The sequence below is a fragment of the Rhinatrema bivittatum genome, chromosome 1 (assembly GCF_901001135.1).
Source record: "Rhinatrema bivittatum chromosome 1, aRhiBiv1.1, whole genome shotgun sequence".
In the NCBI taxonomy this organism is placed as follows: domain Eukaryota; kingdom Metazoa; phylum Chordata; class Amphibia; order Gymnophiona; family Rhinatrematidae; genus Rhinatrema; species Rhinatrema bivittatum.
Genome location: NC_042615.1, coordinates 427310617 through 427316616, shown reverse-complemented (window position 1 = coordinate 427316616; position 6000 = coordinate 427310617). Strand labels below are relative to the sequence as shown.

The following is a 6000-nucleotide window of genomic DNA, read 5'->3' as shown; positions in this document are numbered from 1 at the left end:
ATGAGGAATGACTGGCAAAGGGAATAAGACTGGTGGAGAGAGGATGGGGGGGGGGGGGGGTCCCCTAAAAATTCTGGATGTTGAAAAGTTTGGGAATCCCTACACTAAAGCCAGGGTGACGAACTGCCATCAGCAAGCCACGTGCGGCTCTTGGTCTGGGATCTGGTCCGGAACGAATTTCCCCGCTCTTGCTTCTGGCCGGCACAGAAGGCGGCGCACCCTTTCCCGTGGTCTGCGCGCAGCGGAAGTTAAGACTTACAGTTTCCGCCTACAAGTTGGTCACTGTAAAGAGGGAAAGATCGGCCACACGAAGAAGCAAGAGCTCGCTTGTTGGCTGTTGCTTTTGCTGTTGTGGCCGTCTTAGCCAGACTGTTTACTTCTTGCTGCCGCCGCCGCTTTTTTTTTTTTTTTTATTAAACCTTCGCTGCACTGTTTCCCCATCAATCTCATGTCTGATGTTGCCGCTATCTTAGCTGCGTCGTTTTCCCACTGCTGTGCCTTTTGTTAAGGCTGTCTTGATCTTGTATTTCCTCCGTTCCCGCCGCACAGATGAAGGAGGGATAGCCCAGACCAGGAATCGCCATTTGCTGCCTCTGCCTGGCCAGGAAGGCTGAGTTCCTTATGTAAGAAATACAAAATATTTAGAAGGGGTGTGTGAAAAGAGGGAGATGATGCTGAGAGAAGAAGCGAAAAAAAACAATACTGAGAAAAGCATAGGGGCGGGAGGGAGATTTAAGGCTGGTGTTAGTGGGCAAACAGGGCAGTTTCCTATGCCCATATGCAAAGGAGGCAGAGTCTGATTTGGGCCCAGTGGTGGCAGTGATGGAGACCGTTCAGTGCAGGTATTCACAGGTCCTGCTTCAGTTTACCAAGGAAACCCAGACAAGGGACAGGGTCACTGCAGTGGTGTGAAAGCTTTATGTTATAGCTGTGCTTTGAAGGTCTGTATTGCAAGGAGCAGGAGCAATCAAAGTAGATGATGGGGCGGGAAGGCTAGAGAGTACCATGGGAGGGAGCATAAGAGGCAGAGAACGGATCCGAGAAGGGGTCGCGAAGGGTGGTAGGATGGGGGTGGGTAGATGTGTGGGGAAGTACCCAGAAAGGGGTCATGGAGGGGGTAGGAGGAGGAGAGGAAGATGACCTAGAAAGGGGCCATGGAGGAGGGAGCTCAAGGAACATAAGATATGCTATATTGGGTCAGACCAAGGGTCCATCAAGCCCAGTATTCTGTGTCCAAAAGTGGTCAATCCAAGTCATAAATAACTGGCAAGTACCCAAACATTAAATGAATAGATCCCAAGCTACTAAGCCTTATTAATTAATATCAGTTTATGGACTTCTACTTTAGGAGCTTATCCAAACCTTTTAAAAACCCAATTGCACTAACTGCTGTAACCACATCCTCTGGCAATGAATTCCAGAGCTTAATTATGTGTTGAGTGAAAAAGAATTTTCTCTGATTTGTTTTAAATGTGTTACTTGCTAACTTCATGGAGTGCCCCCTAGTCCTTGCATTATCCGAAAGAGTAAATAATTGATTCACATTTACCCGTTCAAGTCCTTTCATGATTTTAAAGAGCTCTATCATATCCCCCCTCAGCTGTCTCTTCTCCAAGCTTGAACAACCCTAACCTATTTAGCCTTTCTTCATAGGGGAGTGTTCCCTCCCCTTTATCATTTTGGTCGCCCTTCTCTGTACTTTCACCAGTGCAACTATATTTTTTTTTAGATGCGGCGACTAGAACGGCACACAGTATTCACGGTGCGGTCTCACCATGTAGTGATACAGAGGCATTATGACATCCACCATTTTATTTGCCATTCCCTTCCTAATAATTCCTAACAATCTGTTTGGTTTTTTTGACCGCCACAGCATACTGAGCTGCCGCCTTCAATGTATTATCCTCTGACACCTAGATCTCTTTCCTGGGTGGTAATTCCTAAGATAGAATCTAACTTTGTGTAACTACGTGTTACGACTGTCGCTGCCCGTCTCCACTCCGCCCTCCTTACCTCTCTGGCGACTCCTCCCACGGTTGACGGATATTTGGCTGCCGTGGCGTCTGCCTGCCGTCCTCTCCGGCGTCCCCGGTCCGGCTTGGGCGCTGCCTCCCGCCATGCTGTCCAGCTGCCTTAGGGCGTGCGTGCCGCGCGGCCTTGCTTCAAATACTTTCTTTGGTGCGAACCTCAGGGGCGTCCCCCTGTGATGATGTCACGCATCCCGGATACAAAAAGCCTACACTACTGCTAGCTAATCAAGTTAGCAACAGGTATTCATACTGGTGAACTCCTTACAGATGGTATTCGCTCTCCGTACCTAGCTACTCTGCCTCTCCATTATTGGACTTACTCTATTTGGGGTACCCGATACTCGGGGGGCCTCTCTCTTCTCTTTTTAGGTCGCTGTCTGGAACCGGTTCTCCGTCCTCGAGGGCCGATGTTCCCGGACTCGCTGCCTGTACTTCACTTCTGCCTGGAAGATACTGCTGCCTACACCATCAATGAGTTACTATCTACTTCTCTCGGAGCAGTTCTCTGGAACCAGGTACTCGCTCCTCGAGGGCCTGGCTCTACTCCACCTCCTGTGATTCCTACCGAGAGAAACCGCTGTGTGAGTACTCAACCAACGAGGCTCTATTCCAGAACCCTGCATATACTTACTTCATTGTACTCACTATCTCAGTTTCTCTTCACTACAGCACAGCCATTGTGGGATCGCTGTTCCAGAGCCCTGAGGGACTACAAGCCTAGTTGGGCTTCATCTCTGCTCACTACTGCCACCTCTGGTGGCTCTTCAATACTGTTAATAAAAGATCTATCTGTGTTGTGTGTCCTAAGCTGAGCCTGACCTGTGGCCCCTCACGGGACTTCCCCCCGTGGGCGTGGTCAGCTGCCACAGTGTCCAAGGGTCCACTCAAAACCTTACAAACAATAACACTACAGCAAGAGTTATGTTTCCCTTTATGCATCACCTTGCACTTGTCCACATTAAATTTCATCTGCTATGTGGATGCCCAATCTTCCAGTCTCACAAGGTGGTCCTACAATTTATTACAATCCGCTTGAGATTTAACTACTCTGAGTAATTTTGTGTCACCTGCAAACTTAAGCACCTTCATGCCCCTTTCCAGATCATTTAGAAATGTATTAAAAAGCACAGGTCCAAGTAATAAACCCTGAGGAACTCCACTGTTTTCCTTTTTTCCACTGTGAAAACAGACCATTTAATCCTACTTTCTATTTCCTATCTTTTAACCAGTTTGCAATCCACAAAAGGATATCACCTCCTATCCCATGACTTTTTAGTTTTCTTAGAAGCCTCTCATGAGGGACTTTGTTGAACGCCTTCTGAAAATCCAAATGTACCACATCTTCCGGTTCCCCTTTGTCCAAATGTTTATTCATTTCTTCATAAAAATGTAGGAGATATTGTGAGGCAAGACTTCCCTTGGGTAAATCTATGCTGGCTGTGTCCCATTAAACCATGTCTGTCTAAATGTTCTTTAATTTTATTCTATAGAACAGTTTCCATGATTTTTCCTGGCACTGAAGTCAGGCTCACTGGTCTATAGTTTCCCAGATCTCCCCTGGAGCCCTTTTGAAATATCGGGGTCACATTGGTCACCCTCCAGTCTTCAGGTACAATGGACGATTTTAATGATGGGTTTCAAATTTTTACTAATAGGTCAGAAATTTCATTTTTGAGGTCTTATGGAACCCTGGAGTGTATACCATCTGGTCCAGGTGATTTATTATTCTTCAGTTTGTCAGTCTGGCCTACTACATCTTCCAGGTTCACCATAATTTGGTTGAGTTCATCTGAATCATCCCCCTTGAAAACAGTCTCTGGAACAGGTATCTCCCCAACATCCTCTTCAGTAAACATTGAAGCAAAGAATTTGTTTAGTCTTTCACAATGGCCTTATCTTCCATAAGTGCCAGGAGTAGCCTAGTGGTTAGAGCAGTGGGCTATGAATCAGGAGACCAGGGTTCGAGTCCTTCTGTCACTCCTTGTGACCTTGGGCAAGTCACTTTACCCTCCATTGCCTCAGGTACAAATGTAAGCCCTCTGCGGATAGGGAAATACTTACAGTACCTGAATGTAATCCACTTGGAAGCGCTGAAAAAAGTGTGAAAAGCGGAATATAAATCTAAATTAAATAAATAAATTGCCCCTTTAATCCCTCAGTTATCTAACAGTCCAACCAACTCCCTCAGACTTTCTGCTTCGGATATATTTTAAAAAGCTATTATGAATTTTTGCCTCTACGGCCAACTTCTTTTCAAATTATCTCTTAGCCTGTCTTATCAGTGTCTTACAATTAACTTGCCAATGCTTATTCTTTATCCTATTTTCCTCTGATGGATCCTTTCTACTTCCTTCTACTTTTCCTTTCTAAAACTAATTATAAAAAGTACCTAAGAAACAAAAACAATTAAAAAAATCCCTTTTTCAAAAATTAAAAGAACAAAAATGTATTAATAAAAATGTTCCCCCTTCAAAGTAATGTCTCTGAATTTGGATTCAGCCAGAAAAACTTAGCTGTTGTAGTTTAGCTCCTCCAATAAAGGACTGCAGGATGGGGTAAGAGAGAAAGGGATGAGGGAGAGGGCTCAGGATGTGAGATGCTTCCCTTTGCCATTGGAACACAGTAAACAACAGCAGAAAAAGATCATTTTGATAGTTGTATACATTATTAGAAAACTAGGTAATAAAACATTGAAGGAACCTGGGTATTGGATTTGATGTTGGGCTTGTAAGAATTTATTATAAGAATATGATAAGGCCCAAAGTGGAGGTGTGCTCAAGGTGAATTATAATTCAAGTACAGTGAGTAGGTCCCTACCCCAGAGGGCTTACATGCTAATTAATTTAGTACCTTATTTTATTTATTTAAAAGTGGTTTATATACCGCTTTTACGAGTGTCAATCAAAACTGTTTATTTTTGTCAACATATATAATTAAAATAAAATGTATATCATAAAACAGTTAAAAGTAGACAAAAATGACATAATCACTGTTGTTAGCTAGTTAGAAATAAGAGAAGAGAGAAAACTAATAAGTGCACGATTAGATGTAGTAGAGCTGCTTACTGAGTTATAGCAAGCGAACCAAAAGCCTTTGAAAATAAATATGTTTTCAGATTTTTTTTTTTAATTCAGTATGAGATGAAATTTGCCTTAGATGGTGTGGGATAGAATTCCAGAGAGAGGGGCCTGCAACCGAAAATGCATTCCTTCATGTGATATCAAGTCTGGCCAACCGAACTGATGGAATTTCTATAAGATTTTTAAGTAATGAACATAACTGTCTGGTTGATAGATGCGAAGGAGAAGCCAGGTAGAAGAGCCTTTGTAAATTCAATTATGTATAATGAATAATACTTTATATTGTATTCTAAATTGAACCGGTAATCAGTGTTTCCCTTTCTTCCGCCCCACTCTCCCCTCCCTTTTCTCCCCCACCTTCTTTTCTTTCTCTCTGCCCCCCTCTTTCCTTGCTCTCCTCCCTTCTCTTCCCCATCTTATCTCCTAGCCTGATTAAAATTAACCTCATAGTTTTCTTTCTTTTGTATATATGTATATAATTGCAATTCTTGTATATAATTTTATTGCAAAACTTCCCATATTATTGTTCCCCCCTCTCGTTAATGCCTTGTTATCATGTTTTTTACTGTTCAATGTAAAGCGCCATGCCGTGCGTCTGTTTTTGCGTTACAATGTGAACCGATATGATATCCTGGATGAATGTCGGTATATAAAAATTTTAAATAAATAAATAAATAAATAAATAATGATAGTAAAATCTGGGTTATGTGTTCTTTTCGAGAGGTGCCAGTTAAAATTCGAGCAGCAGTATTTTGAATTAATTGTAAAGGATGAAGAATGTTATCATGAAGACCAAGATAGAGGGCGTTGTAGTAATCTATACCTGTGAGAATAAGAGATTGTGGAACGGTGTGAAATTCAATGGGAAATAGTAAAGGACAAAGACGTTT

The 6000-nt window shown here is 42.9% G+C and overlaps 1 protein-coding gene across 1 annotated transcript in view; it reads left to right on the top strand.

Moving 5' to 3' along the window:
* Positions 1-262: 262 nt before the first annotated feature.
* Positions 263-6000, top strand: part of APTX (aprataxin) — a 46640-nt gene continuing 40902 nt past the window's right edge. The window contains exon 1 of the mRNA XM_029604034.1: positions 263-623. The gene's annotated coding sequence lies outside the window, so the exon portion shown is untranslated. The remainder of the gene's footprint in view (positions 624-6000) is intronic.